Source organism: Haliotis rubra, unplaced genomic scaffold (assembly GCF_003918875.1).
Source record: "Haliotis rubra isolate DU_JTF1 unplaced genomic scaffold, ASM391887v1 Scf2, whole genome shotgun sequence".
In the NCBI taxonomy this organism is placed as follows: domain Eukaryota; kingdom Metazoa; phylum Mollusca; class Gastropoda; order Lepetellida; family Haliotidae; genus Haliotis; species Haliotis rubra.
Window position 1 is genome coordinate 9,062,543 of NW_025766002.1, and position 15,161 is coordinate 9,077,703.

At 38.9% G+C, this 15,161-nt stretch overlaps 1 protein-coding gene across 3 annotated transcripts in view; it reads right to left on the reverse strand.

Moving 5' to 3' along the window:
• Positions 1–15,161, reverse strand: part of LOC124275487 (probable methyltransferase-like protein 24) — a 63,962-nt gene that overhangs the window by 29,482 nt on the left and 19,319 nt on the right. Inside the window, exons 1-2 of one of the 3 annotated variants that reach the window (XM_046711069.1) lie at positions 6,820–6,968; positions 5,482–5,657 (exon numbers count right to left, since the gene is read on the reverse strand). The exons of 1 other annotated variant lie outside the window; for it this stretch is intronic. The gene's annotated coding sequence lies outside the window, so the exon portion shown is untranslated. Of the gene's footprint in view, positions 1–5,481; positions 5,658–6,819; positions 6,969–15,161 lie in introns of those variants that run through there. One more of the 3 variants, XM_046711068.1, reaches the window with a different exon arrangement.

Consider the following 15,161-nt stretch of genomic DNA (forward strand, 5'->3'; position numbering starts at 1 on the left):
CCGCTTTAAGCAATATTCCAACACGATCACGAGAAATCTAAACACATTATACCCATAAGGGGAATCGAGCCCGGGTCTTCAGCATGACGAGCGAGTGCCTTTACAACTAGGCTACCCTACCGCCCCCGGATACGTATATATTGAATGAGAATCAGATCGTTGTATGTTCGACATACATGTAGATGTAACATTTTCTCTTCTCTTCGATGAGAAATGTAAACGTCTTTCACTTCAGCTGAGTCAATGTTGGTTTTACCCGTGAAGATCCGGGTTAGAATTGATCTTCAGTAACCCATGCTTGTCGTAAGAGGCGGGATCGGGTGGTCAGGCTCGCTGACTTGCTTGACACGTCATCGTATCCCAATTGTGTAGATCGATGCTCATGGTGTTGATCACTGGATTGTCTGGTCCAGACTCGATTATTTACAGACGGGCGTCATATAGCTGGAATATCGCTGAGCACGGCGTTAAACAACAAACCAACCAACCAACCACAATATGGCGTTAAACAACAAACCAACCAACCAACCAACCACAATATGGCGCTGGGGATCAAAGTCCATGTGGGAAAATATATTACGTTTGTGTTGTTTTCAAATATACATGAGGGCTAAAGGTTTAAATTTAACAAAACTTTACGTTGGTCTACTCCCATTTGCGAGAACTCCCAGTTGCGAGACTCCCAGTTGTGAGACAGTGGAGAAGGTAAGTAGCAAAGAAAACACACCTTACTCCCCTGTCTGATAGAATGGATTAACCCCAGCTAATTAGAGATTAGCTATTTAACTGAATCTTGTGAAGGTAGCTTAAAAGATAAAGTAATTAACCTACTCAGGTAAATGGCTTTAAAAAATAAACACTTTGTGTAGGTAACTTCGTGATCATTTGAAAGAGAAATTAACGCCTCCGTTTTGTGGGCAGCCTGAGAAAGCGACCAAGGGATGAACCAACATCAACTATGCCGAGCATCTACAACGACGAGGTGACAAAACTTGATGCAGCTGCTGTTTGAACTCTTCCCTCCTTCCCTTCTGTCGAGAGTGCTCTCTATCGACATAGAAGGCACACCACCCCTAAGCTCCTCAGACCAGAGCCGATGTCAACCTCACTGCTCCATGGACGGACACATGCGACGGCAACAGATTTCTGCTGTTCAGCGATGGTGAAGACGACAAGATGGTCGTGTTCTCAACAGATGAACAGCTGCGAGTGCTTCGATCCGCAACAGTTATCTACATGGACGGCACGTTCACAACATGTCCCGACCTCTGGAACCAGCTGTACATCCTCCATGTCAGGAAAGGGATAACGACCTTCCCCTTGGTATACGCCCTGCTCCCTGGGAGGCGCCCCTCGATAGAGGAAACGCGTGTATAGGGAAATAGACAATCGCCTACATAGACTCAAAGATCAACTCGCAGATGGAACGAAAAATCACATGCAGTATCTTGATGCAGTCGGCAAACTGCTGAAAATACGAAAAGTGTCAAAATCTCCAAATATGGACCCATGTAAAAAAGTGTTTTATAATGACACACAAACATCATAATAACGCAAATCATCAAAATGTGTGAATAAAAAATGATAATGAAGTATTTAATGAACTATTTCTTCTGTGTAAATATAATGATAATCTTTTTCAGTATTTCAGTATTTAACTTGTTCTTTATTGAAAACAATAAATGCTCTTCAATGAACAATGTCTTCTGTGTCTCATTAATGAACTATGCCCCCTTGCGGGTACTCTTCAGCAACAGGGCTGTTCCCACTTTCATCGTAGGGATGGGGAAGCACCACCTATGTGCACTGAACCATTAATTAATGTGTCTCACAACTGGGAGTTCTCGCAAATGGGAGGACACCCTTTACGTTAGCTGTTGCGTTTGTCTTCAATTAACATGATGACGAACATGGTCATCATTTCATATTCTGTTTTCTGTTTCATTTCATATTCTGTTTTCTGTTTCCTTTTTGACAGGTGTTTGCGAAGTTGAATAATATCAGTTGCCCATTCTATTCAGATTTGTGTTACAGTTTTCTCACTCTGCTATCTCGCTGCTGCTGCCTGCCGTTCAGCAGGCTGTGTTTATGCTGCAACACAGAGCAATGGTTAAACCTCTTGCCGCTCTTGTCAACCGTATGTGTAGGAGGAGACTATATTTCTCTTAGTACTGGGGATGGGGTGGGTGTGGGTGTCGGTGGGTGGTTGTGAGTGTAGGTGGGTATGAGGACAGAAGGATGAGTGTGTGGGTGGATTTAATGCTTGCATGAATGTACGTATGTATGTATGTATGTATGTATGTATGTATGTATGTATGTATGTATGTATATACATTTGTATGTATGTATGTATGTATGTATGTATGTATGTATGTATGTATGTATGTATGTATGTATGTATGTATGTATGTATGTATGTATGTATGTATGCAAGAATCGGTATGATGTTGCACGTGTGATACATGTGCAATATATATTTTTATCAATCATAAATGTTTTACTGTGTTTTATATCTGTCTCATAGGCCAAATGGCCGGATGCTATGTAAACGTTTTAATCGTGTCATCATGTACTGCTTATTAGCATGTGACACAATAATAAAATATTTTTCTTCTTTCTTCTCTTCTCCTTGATAACTTGTCTGCTCTTGTGCTCTCGCTTTGTGATGGCACAGATCAACGGAATCCACTCAATACATTATCACTCTATCGCCAGTTTTCGTTAATTCCGACTCATAGGGGAGCGGGGGTGAATTTCACAGATAACACATGTTAAATTCCTCGTCAATTGGTCATACAACAGCACTATTTATCACTCATAAAAAAATGACACCTGTTGACGATAATAAAATAGCGTCCGGCTGTGTCACTGAGTGATCAGGTCAGAATGTGTTACAAGTAATTGGTTTCATTCATAATGTCAGATGCATTTGTTTTTCTGTCTGTAATAAATTACCATTACTGTTTTCGCATTTCTGATTTCTTGCTGTCAAATTTTCATGTCGTAAAGTAGTTAATATGAAATAAGATCCTTAAAACTTTCGATACATTTGTACATATTTGAAATACCCGCCTCCGTGGTGTAGTGGTTAGAGCGTCCGCCCGGAGAGCGGAAGGTCGCGTGTTCGATCCCCGACCGCGTCATACCAAAAGACGTTAAAATATGGTACTTGTTGGTCCCTGCCTGGCGCTCGGCATAAATGGGTACAATAAGGACTGGTCGGCTCGGAGTCAGTATAATGTGTCTGAGTGGGGTGTTCATGCTTCACTGCGGCATGGTATCTCAGTGGGCAAGCACTATAAAACCAGCCTAAGTCTGGGCTAGTACAAGCAGCCGCACATACACATACACACGCATGCACGTCGTCATATGAGCGAAATATTCACCAGCACGACGTTAAACCCAATTTCACCTCACCTCACATATTTGAAATAATCCTAGTTACAGGGAATGCATATAGTGTATGCATATAAAGTTTTAAATGCATTCTTCACATTTGTGGTGATGTATGTATTTTCCTTAATACAATATTCGTTATTGATTACGAAACTCTCAGAAACACAGATGTACTCCTGAAACAGAAATTGTTCTGACGGAAGTTACAAATTGAGCAACATGTTCGAGAACCATTTGACACAAGGGACAATGAATTGCATTTCTATGTTATCCTCAATTCTACCACGTCATTAGTGATAATGTGTAAGACTGATGTGTGATAGTGTTGGGAATTGGTTGAAATCTCACAATTGCTTCATTACCAACGAACAACCATTGACAAAAATTGGTTAGCGTCATTTTTCAGATTTTCCTATCCAGGTTGTTATATCATGAACATAAACTTCCTTGAGTCTTAGAGAAACATTCAGTCATGGCTTTTCAGTTAGTGAAGTGAGTTTTCTAAGAATTAAACACGTTTTCAGGCCCTGGCAACTTCTAAGATATGTTCCATTATAAAGTTTTTCAAAGACTTAAACAGTAGTTCCAAAATCGTTTATGTTCGATCATGAGAAATTGTGATCGACTGCTTGGTCGTTTGGTCACTGCGACCAATCTTCGATTATTTCAATTAATCGGAACACCACAGGTGTGTGAGACTTGTGTAAACTGGCACGACTCCCATGGCCGAAAGCTACAAATACAGAATACGGATGGGACTCCCCCTAAAAGTTCTAGAACATGAGATTGTTGAGAGACATTTAGAAGTTGGTTAATATATAAGACGAGTATATGGATGGCAATTTCTTCTTTACTGTATAACACGACGTTTCTGAGCTACCTCTTGCCCCTTCTTCAGGTGATAAAATTCTAGAAAATGTGTATATACTTCACTGAGAAAGTTTAATCCCAAATATGGCACATGTTAAGTTGTTACATTTTACCACTTCCTGAAAGACATTGTATTCATAGCTGGTATTCGTGCTGATATAGACGTGTCAGAGAGGGGTGGTAGGGTAGCCTAGTGGTTAAAGCGTTCGCTCGTTTGATTCCCCACATGGGTACAATGTGTGAAGCCCATTTCTGGTGTCCCCCGCCGTGATATTGCTGGAATATTGCTAAAAGCGGAGTAAAACCATACTCACTCACTATACTTGCCAGAGAGGCACACAACACAACTAGACTACCAGCCGTCAGTTTCCAGTGTTATGGAAGCTTGATGGCTGAGTGGGTTAGATCGCTGATTGTTTGTGCTGCCACACTCTGACAGCGTGGACGTATCAAGCCCAATATTGGTGTGCCATACCGTGATATTAATCCCGGATGTGCCCACTTTCTAGACGTCATTGTGCATTTACTGAGTGAGTGAGTAAGTTTAGCTTTACGCTGCACTCAGCAATATGCCAGTTATATGGCGGCGATATGTGAATAATCCAGTCTGGACAAGACAATCCAGTGATCAACAGCATGAGCTGGGATACGATGACATGTGTCAGCCAAGTCAGCGAGGCTGACCACCCGATCCCGTTAGTCGCCTCTTACGACAAGCATGGGTTACTGAAGATCAATTCTAATTCTAACTACAAGACATCATCTATTTATATTTATATTCAATAAATGAGGTGAAATTCTGATTACGGGTCCGCAGGACCCCCTTTTGCTGGAGGGAGCCGAAGGGAGATTAATATGCAGGAGAACTCATTTATAATCAAATATAGTGAGTGAGTGAGTGTAGTTTTACGCAGCTTTTAGCAATATTCCAGCAATATCACGGCGGGGGACACCAGAAATGGGTTTCACACATTGCACCCATTCGGGGAATCGAACCCGGGTCTTCGGCGTGACGAGTGAACGCTTTAACCACTGGGCTACCCCACCGCCCCAGTAAAATATAGCGAATAAAGACTACACACATCATCATCATCATAACACTATGACTAACTAAATGAATGTTAGTTTTAATTTAAGACTGAAACACCACGAGCATATGACATTGCAAACACTAAACATTGCAACCGATCGAGAAAGACATGGCGAGATACGTACTGAGACATGACGATATTTACGTTGAATGTCCCACCCTTCTTTGTCCCGCAACCAATCCACCCAATAATACATGGCCGCGTACCTTCAGGCTTGGCCGACTTCAAGGGCTACCCTGCGCACAAAAGGACCTGTTTGACGGCAAAAGGAGGTCTTCGGACCCGGACTTTACCACCACTCTGCCATTAAAAATGTGACTTACATTTATTTATATAGAATATTTGTATGTACAGATTTCAGAATACTGCTGAAGCTTTAAATGAAACCAGGTGGCAAACTAGACAGCGGCCTTGAATATTGGAAGAGGAAACTCACTGACTGAGAGAAAAATCCATTATGGCGCCCAGTTGTCTTACTTTTTACCTAAGACCTCTTATGAAAACTGTTGAATGCACTTAAATGTGTATAGGAAATATATCGATGTACCTATGTAATATTAATATGATTTCGTTTCTTTAGGGTTTCTTTTACTAAAGATATATAATTTAAATGAAAACACGCCCACCACCCCGCCACCCCGTCCCTGTATCACGAAGAAATCTTTTCACTACACCATTTGCATGACCTATTTATTAACTTAGTGAAGGCAGGACAGATACAGATAGGTTCCCTTGTTGTAGCTGAAGTAAGCTCTACCTGGGCTTCGGCATTTACGTGCGTGACTGAAAGTGTTTGCACAGCTCGTCCTCGAAAACTGTGCACAACCATCTCATATATCTCTTCGATATATGCTTTGCTTTCAATTTGCGACGACCTGAATATTACCTCGGGTAAGCCTAGTCCGCTAGATAATTGACCAGCCTACCCTCGGGGAGGCCAATACCAGCCCTCATGTGTGTGCATGTTGAACTGGATCTAGCTAGGAGGTTACACATTCTCATGTACAGGTGAATACCTGGCGAACGAGTGTATTGACTTACACGCTCTAAGGAATAACACCACTGCCCGGTAAATGTTCTCATAATGATTATTCTATGTAAATCAGAACTGCAAAGTACAAAGAACACAGTATAAAGTATAAAGTACAACACTTGCATTTGTGGAACAGCATAGTGGAGATACCCGACGTGAACAAATATGTCCGCGGTATTAGAAGAAAATGTATCTTCAGGGTAGGTATAGATAAATCAGTGGAACATAACGCCATGTGTGCCACTAACATACGCTGTAACTATTTTGAACATATTTTAAATCGTCGCGATCATGAAAGTGATTTGTAGTCAAATATGATAAAAGCAATATGCTAACTATTACGGGCTCTCTTCAAAGGGCCCAACGTATGAAGTGATAGCGATTCCATCATCAGTGTAAGGTTAGACCGTCAAAAGTATCGGTACATACCAACTCCAGAATGACTTGATTCAATGTGTTGAAAGGATTGAAGGGGGTATCCGGTGTGTGCTGTGAAAAGACTTGACTACCTTTGAGGGAATATCAACCCTGATAACCGCCAGGCTTGAACTGCGCATGAAGGTGAACACCACGTGACGTCGTTTGGTTGTAATGAGGCATGCGCTGTAGTTTGCACGTAGTCTACGATTGGTTTGTTTGGGTGGCCGGTCGTTCAACGCCGTTCAATATTCCAGCTATGTGCAGTGTGCGAGGAGCACTGTATTGTGGCTATTGATTGACGCCGTGCTTTATTAGTTATTACATGGCTGTTCAGTTTATTGTTAATCAATAACTTACTTTTACAATTTTACATTGCTTCAAACACAGGATTCAGTCAAAATTCATATTAAGGGACCGTTCATAATTTATGGCTGGGGGTGGGGCGGGGTGTGTGTGATGATGATGATTTTAAGGGGGGATCACCCATTTTGTTCTGGGGAGGTGTGTTGCGGTCGGTATAGTCTGTCTCACAGTCCCTGAACCACAGTAATTTTCCTACTGCCAAGCTCTCTCTGCAGTGCTAAAGCCCTAAATAAAGCAAGTCTAGATTTCCTCAGGTTCAGGCTGAATCTCTGGTCTCCCTAGGGCTCCTTTTCAATATAAATGGGCTTGTTTGTTACTATCAAAATAATATATATTCAGAGACTAAGCCTTAGTCTAGGGTCTGTACAATCCCCAATATGTAAAATCAAGACAATATGTAAAAACTAACACAATATGTAACAACTTAACGCAAAACGTAAAAAATAACGCAATATGTAAAATATTAACGCACTATGTAAAAAATGTCTTTAACGCAAAAAGTACAACACCTAACGCAAAATGTAAAAACAATTTTTAAGGTAATATTTCTTTGTTTTAACCTTTCTATCCTTTGTTATATTAAAATCAAAATCTTTCACTTCGACACAACAACTACTTTCCACCAAATTTTGGTTTACAGTTAGAAATAGATAATCAAGGGGGCAAATAATAAAATTAATCTAGTTTCAGCCAATTGCAGAGGTTTAGCCGATGAAAGTAAACGCAAAGAAATTATGAATATATACAGAAAAAAGAAATTCTCTATCATATGTTTACAAGATATACATGTTTCTATAGACCATGAAAATATCCTGAAAAATGAATGGGGTTTCGATTGAGTTATTGCTCCTTTCAAGTCAAATGCAAGAGGAGTTTTACGTCGCATGTGACCTTTAGGCTATGAGGAATACACAAAAGGAGTCGCCAAACTAAAACACAATATATTCAAGATTGATTTTGCTTTTTACATTTTTATCATTTTAAAAATTATCGTTATTTTTGCTACAGTCGAAAATATTGATCTTGACTTCGTTGTGTACTGGTCACCGTAAAACACAACTTTGCAGATTCTGATACCTTTCGGTATGGACTTACCGAAACAAATCGTCAAAAATGCAAATTCAACTTATAAAGTTGAAAAATAACGCGATGAAAAAAAACGCGCGAAATCGGAGTTCAAACGTTTCACTAAATTTCCCCCGGCTTTTCTGGGGAAAACGGGTTTCAACAGCTGGGCTGCGCTCATAGCATGTGCGCAGTGAAATAGGTTCGCGCAGCTTGGAAGCGGGTTGTCCGGTGAATACTCGGTGAATGCTTTGGTGTGAGCTATTTTTCTAATGTTTTGTTGATATCTCACAGGCGCGAGCTTTTTATATCTTATGACAGTAAATTAACTGTTTATATAATTTCATTTGTCTATTTCACCACACGTTCTTCTTACCGAGTCACTTTCTCAGTTCGATACTTAAAAGCAACCGGTTAACGTGCACTCACCAGTATGTAGATACTAGTCCATATACGTCTATATATTTGGTCTTATAATCCTAATTAGTTTATTATCATACTTGTATGCATTTTGAAACTAAATAAAAAGCAGACGATCTGCTGATACTTATAGCATTACAGCATTTATAACAGGACGGTAATATCTAGACAGTTTATAGTTTGCCAATGTGAATCATAATTCGCACACACGCCCTAGTGTATGTCTCATTACACGTCACGACGAAAACAACGATTCTGTTCAATGCTACGACAAATGAATAAAAACAAAATGCAAATATTAAAATTAAAACAGATTAAAGTTATAGGAACAATGTCAGGCTATTACCTTGTTCGAGGAATGTATCCATCAATATCCACAAAAACGAGTGATATGCCATTCATCTGCAGCTGTTCCAAGTAATGTGTCTTTTAACAGTCTAGTATACGAAAAAAGTGATATATCGTTTCAAAAAATTGTAATTTAGTTAGCCAATAATGAGCAATCAATCACTGTATTGGCGGTTAATCCTTTGAAAGAAGGACGTTGTTTTTACGCAGACACAGACACGAAAGAGTGTATTCAGTATAGATTAGTAAATCTACATACATAAACACTACATTTTGACAAATCCGCTGTGTAAGACAAAAGTAATTAATCAATCAGCGTGTTATCGGTTAATCCTTTGATCGATGTTTATAATGTTGAATATTTACTCCAGACAAAAGAAATGCCAAATGGGAACCTTTGTCGGGTCATCTAAGTGGTGTTACCACTAATTATACCTGTTATAAATTCATTAACTGGCCATCAAGTGAATGATGACAAATAACATGTGTAGGTTTATACCTCCTAACACGGGTTACCTTGAAAGTTATCTATTACACCTCCCATTAAATGTACGCATTTGGCTTACCTCTATTATAACTTGTTACCTTAAACTTTCAATAGAAACAGGTAGATGGTATAATAATATTAAAGAAGAAAGATTATGTACATTGTGTAAGAACACAATAGGAGATGAACTTCACTTCATGTTATATTGTTCATGTTTAAGTAATGTAAGAAATTCATTCCTACCAAACTATTATTGTAATTATCCATCATTAGATAAATTTATATCCCTCATGTCTTGTACGCATAAAGCGCTATTGTTAAAAGTAAGCAACTATGTGAAAACCGGACTACGTATGCTCCCATGAAACAAATCTGTACATTTGTATTTTTCTCTGTCACTATTGCGTGATCTTCATGAGAATAAACCATTCATTCGTTACAACGAGGGAGTACAATTGCTGTATTGTGAAAACTTATGGGCCGAAACTGTTTTGAGAATACAAACAGAACTTCATTGTTGCATAAGAAATACATATAAGCATTTTCTGTGTGCTAAAACTGTATGTACCTAGTTACAATGTACCTAAGTAAAATTTCAGATTCTTCTAGCAATGGCAAAATAGGGTTGTTTAGTTTACCGATTCAAATAAATCAAATGTCAATTTTTAATATCATACGTAAAAGACGTCATAGTTTTACATGACATGATTAAATATCGAGGTAAAAAAACACAGAAATGGGATCAATTTGGATCAGTCATTATACAAATAGGGCCTAACGATACCAAGCGATTTTGACAGAATCGTCTATGAAAACAAGTTGTAACTCGGAAACTAGGCAAAGCAGGAGACAAAATTATATGACAGTAGATTGTGAGAACATATAGCTTTCATTTTCCACAACAGTTGTCACGATTTCAGGTTTATACAAACCTATAAACAAGATAATTTACCCCCTGAAATGTAGATGAATTCTGCATCAACCCTCATATCTATTCCTCATATGACGTCACAGAGACGCGCCGCTCTGATTGGTTGAAATTTCGTTCGCGGGTGAGAATTGTGCACTGTTGTCAAAAAGGTCGATTTAAGTTGATTAAAGATCGAAGTGAGTAGTTTTAATGACGGGGTTTCATTTATAGCGATGCCAGTTAGTGATTTATGTATTTGTACCCCCCTAGAGTATATGTGATCTTTAATGTATTGTATAAGATTGTAAGTACTTGTATTACTAACAGGATTAAGAAGACACTTGATTATCTCATTAACGAAAACCAAACGGGTTTCATCCCAGGAAGATGTATAACAGAAAATATCCGACTCCTCTACGACATCATGTTCGAAACTAAAATATATAAAAAAAAAGGTCTATTAATCCTGATTGATTTTGAAAAAGCCTTTGACACCGTCTCCAAGAATTTTATTACGATGGTACTGGATAAGTTCGGGTTTGGGTGTAACATACAGAAATGGGTAAATATATTGATATCAAATGCTTCTTCATGTATTACTTGCTCTTTTTCCCCCAGTGGAACTTGAAACAGAGTGACATGCCACCCATTATATCATTTCATTACAAAACTGTGTCTACAGATTGTTTCATACAAAGTGTATCCAAGTGAAGTGAATATAAAAAAAAATAATTAAAAAAAAAAATGTAAAAATTTAACCCAATATGTAAAATCCACTTTTAGGTTTGAATGCTAGGGGTGGCATCAGTTTTGTACATATGTATTAGGGGGTGTCATTCACATTGCACATGCTTCTCCACAAAATCAAAACTATCTGGCGTACGCTTTGATGTGGATCATCTTGTATTTAGAAGCTTTGGGGGGTTGAAGGGGGTCTGGCGTCTTCTACATTCAGTCGTTGAACTCATTATCTGCATATATCATTTGAGGTTTTAATTACAAGTTGTGTGATTAGATTTGCTTGTTGTTTTTATTTTATTTTTTTAATCTGTTTTGAGGGGGAGCATTTATTTCTGCAGTAAAACGGTGGTTGGTTTATAATCGAGCCTGCACTATGACATTATGATGGGTTGGTTGAATAGTTGATTGGTTGGATGGTTTTATGTTTAGTATATATATTCCTCTATATGGCGGCGATCTTTATATAGCCGAGTCTGAACCAGACGATCCAGTGATCAACAGCATGAGCATCAATCTACGCAATTGGGATACAATGACATGTGAAATAAAGGACAAAGCAATGGCCATAACAAGCCCCAGTCACTTAAATGCTCTTTCGCATTATAACCTGCGTAATAAATTTGGAGGCCAAATGAGTCCTGCATTTCAAATGTTGGTCATTTGGCCTTAAATGATACGCCTAGTGGTTAAAGCGTTCGCTGGTCACGCTGAAGACCCGGGTTCGATTCCCCACATGGGTACAATGGGTGAAGCCCATTTCGGGTGTCCCTCGCCGTGATATTGCCGTAATATTGCTAAAAGCGGTGTAAAACTAAACTCACTCACTCATACAATCGGAAAAAAGTTTTGTGTCGTGTCGTGATACTGGGGTAACCCAGTAGTTAAAGCGTTGGCTCGTCACACGAAGACCCTGGTTCGATTCCCCACTTGAATTGGGTACAAAGTGTGAAGCCCATTTCTGAAAGTGACGGGATATTGCTAAAAGAGGCGTAAAAACTCACCCACTCACTCGCTCTTACGCAATGGTAGCGTTGCATTAGCTAGATTTAGATGAGGCGTCCCACATACTAGTATTCAACTGGAGACATATCAGTATGACCTACCAGTCGAGCAACGCATCTGTCCTTCATGAACAAATAACCCTGTGGTGCAGAAAGTATGCGTCTTTATTAAGTTTACGGTTTAAGTGGATCTGCGGTTTTATCGTGAATGTTTAGCATGATTTCAAATACTTGTTTATCTTTTCTCTTATCTGACATACAGTTGGTAGACTTGTTTAATGTCCAACGAAGACATGTGTATAAACATTTCCAAAACCCCTTTATTGTATTTAATGATGGGAATTTATGTAGCCTGTTCATCAAATTTGGTGATTTGTATACTGCAGATATTAAACATATATGTACGACTCCACCCTCCAGTCCCCGTCCCCTAGCCCCCGTCCCCGTAGCCCCCTGTTGTTACAAGCTACTATTTAGTACCTATAGCCCCTCGCTTGGCTTTCGGCATTAATGGGTACAACAAGGACTGGTCGGCTCGGAGTCAGTATAATGTGTCTTCACTGAAGCGTGGTATCTCAGTGGGCTAGCACTATAAAACCAGCTTCAGTCTGGGCTAGTACAGGCAGCCGCACCTACACATACACACGCATGCACGTCGTCATATGAGCGACATATTCTCCAGCGCGACGTTAAACCCAATTTCACCTCACCTCACTTCGCCTGGCTGTTCTGTTAGCTGTACTCACTCCCCTGTAACTGGATAAACTGCTACTATTAATTAACTCGTTAGGTCAGGCGTTGGTTGTGAGTAGGTAACTACCGGTACTTGGTATAGATAATAGAGAATCACGGCTCAGTGATCATTATTGATCAGTAGATGATCACTGTTGCTAATAATTGACAAAACAAATATGAAGATTCTATGTTTATTAACATTCCCAAATATATAAATTCAGGTCTTGACACATTGTCTGAATGCAGAGTCAGATCAGTTTTTCTACGCAACATACAAATTGTCCATCATATGTCTAATTGCACACAGGTATGAGTTAAGATTCCTCTACCTACATATTGCTTCCTACGTTTGGGAGCAGACTGTCCACGCTTAAGTGGCAAAACATTTCTTCCTGATCTGTGCTCCATCACCACACAAAATGACTGTATTACCCATATTTACTGACGTTTCATCCGGCAGCCATATGAACAACGTTTGAAATCTACGTATCATCTGGCTGTCAGATTTACACACGTTTAAAGGGGTGTTAAAATAAACGAACACTCAACTCTGCATTTACATCTATTTCACAGGTGTGTAAATCTGGCCATTGTTTTCGTGAGTTTTCTAGCATGTGTAACATATGCAAATGCTGTGATTGTAGGACATGCATTTCAATACCTTTGAAATCTCGTATGACCAGGGTTAGGTTTGAAATATATTTAGTACATGCGTAAATGGTTGGTAATGGGTAAATAAAGTGTTACAAGATTGACACTACTTTAACATGTATTTCAATGGTTCTGTCATATAACGGTGTATTCCCCTCCAAGAGTGATACGATGAGTTTTCCATTACAGGGCGTTTGTTTCGGTTTTAGAGTATATTGTTGCAGTTTTAGAAGGGTTTTTTCCTATTTTGGTGATTTTTGTTCTGTTTTGGTGTATATGAGTTTTGATGATTTATTCACCGTTTGTATGGTAGGCCTGATGGTGTCTGTTTGAAAGGTTCAGATATCGGGTTTATGGGCTAGAGCGATATATATGTTAGGGAGTGTGTGTGCATGTGTGTGAAAGGGAGAGGGTGTGGAATGGGGTAGGCCTAGGGTGGGGCGATGGGTTGGTGGCGTTGGGTCGGTGTTGGGTCGGTGTTGGGTCGGTGTCAGTACTGATAAGTCTTTCTGATCAGTAGGTAATATCGTTTATACTTGTTGTAAATGGAAATTACATTACAGTTTAAATAACTGACCTAAGGTACACTTGTTATATATGCCTAATTTTAGGTCCCTAAATTTAGTGCTCACTTGTATGAGTTATCCGACTGATCATAACTTCACGAATTTCATTATCTATACTTTCAAAAATGATGATTACAATGGATTAATGATTCCCGGTGTAATATACTGTTTTAAATGTGTAAACATGCACATACTTGGTATGACCTCTTTTTAATTCGGAATACAGATATTATCCCATACGGATGTTTTCTCAAATTTCAGTTACCCGACGGAATATAATGTACACCTATTTTTATTCCATCTCTTTGGTAGATTATAGAAACTTCTAGAGTTGCAATTAGTTCATAAACTTAGACAACTAAGCAGTTTCGATAATTATATTGAAAGCTGACTACCCGACAGCATTTATGTTCCCCATGCGTTTTCATTTTTGCATTTTGCTGTCTCATTTGTTATACATTATACAATTATGTTAATCATTTTGGCATCCCAATATCATGGAATATAATGTGTACTTATTAATCTATCAAAGTACCGACACGTATTATCTGTATGATTTACTGTTATTGGGTGGAACTGTTAAAAGTACCTTCGTACAGAATTTCCAGAAAATAGGAACTGTAAATTGCTAAATAAATGGAAAACTAAATTGGGTAAAGATTGCAAACAATTATTATTCATATACAAGTTTTAAATTATCAGTGTGCAGATCATGTCACTAACATAACAACTGAAGGATATATGGTGACAAAACCGGATTCAATCTTGAATGTATAATAAATGTGCCAATGTATATTCTTTAACTGTATCAAGGAATGATGGGGTACTCTCGTGGTCAGGTCAAAAGCAGGTGTTTGATTCCCGACATGGGCACATTAAGACTGACGCTTAGTGTCTTTAAAATATATTATTTTGATAAAAGGCAAAGAACTTAATTTCAATGGGAAAAAAGACCAAGTAATTTGGAAGATTCACAGACTAACAACATCTATATTGGGGCTTCAGTATTTCTTTACAGTATTTTCTTCTAGACATATATAGAAACGCTTTATAACCAGTAGGCT